Source organism: Octopus bimaculoides, chromosome 16 (assembly GCF_001194135.2).
Source record: "Octopus bimaculoides isolate UCB-OBI-ISO-001 chromosome 16, ASM119413v2, whole genome shotgun sequence".
Lineage (NCBI taxonomy): Eukaryota > Metazoa > Mollusca > Cephalopoda > Octopoda > Octopodidae > Octopus > Octopus bimaculoides.
Window position 1 is genome coordinate 50,314,211 of NC_068996.1, and position 786 is coordinate 50,314,996.

At 31.2% G+C, this 786-nt stretch overlaps 1 protein-coding gene across 1 annotated transcript in view; it reads right to left on the reverse strand.

The window, feature by feature from the left end:
- The window catches only part of LOC106879644 (centriole and centriolar satellite protein OFD1), a 79,141-nt gene that overhangs the window by 49,255 nt on the left and 29,100 nt on the right, over positions 1-786 (reverse strand). The gene's annotated exons all lie outside the window — the stretch shown is intronic.

Below are 786 nucleotides of genomic sequence, written 5' to 3' on the forward strand. Positions count from 1 at the left end.
TAGGCTTGTCTAAGGTTGGTCCATATTGATTATATATATTTGCTCTTTTATAAAAATCATTTTTCCCTTTGTGCATGTCGTGACATTTGTACGTATGTTTACCCTGACGAGGGGGGTCATCACCAGTTTGCACTCTATTGTGTTTAGAATACAGTGGTGTACCCCCGAAATGGCCATAGGTGTTGTATATGGTTTTCGTCAAATTGATTTTACTGATTGATACCTGCTGGGTGCTGTAATTGTATTTCGACCCATGTGTTGTGAACTTTTTGGACATGGTGAGCGGAATTAAATTTTACATGTTTTATCTGCTGATACCTGCTGGGTGCCTGTTATTCACTCTTGTATATACCAAACTGGTGCAGACTTGCCTATTGGTGTCTATTGTTTTTGAGTTGTAAAATGTGCCCGAGGGAGATGAAGAACTTTGAGCTTTAACTCTAAATGGTGTTAAATCATTTCTGTCCTTGATTTTTAACCGATAGACTACTTTATGGTACCTCATTTCTTTATTTCATTTTATTTTATATTGACCTATATTATATTATATATTTGAAATTTTTATTCCTTTTATTCGTATTAATTTTTATTCGTATTAATTTTAACTTCTATGAATTGATATTTACGTGTATTGTATTATACCTTTAACTCAATTTTTTTCATTTGCATGTTATCGGTTGAAACAATATATTCGTGTATAAAATTTTATACTATATGTTCTATATTTCTTATTCTTTTATTTCTTATTTCTTCTTACGTTATTTTTCTTGCGTTATATCTTCTTAT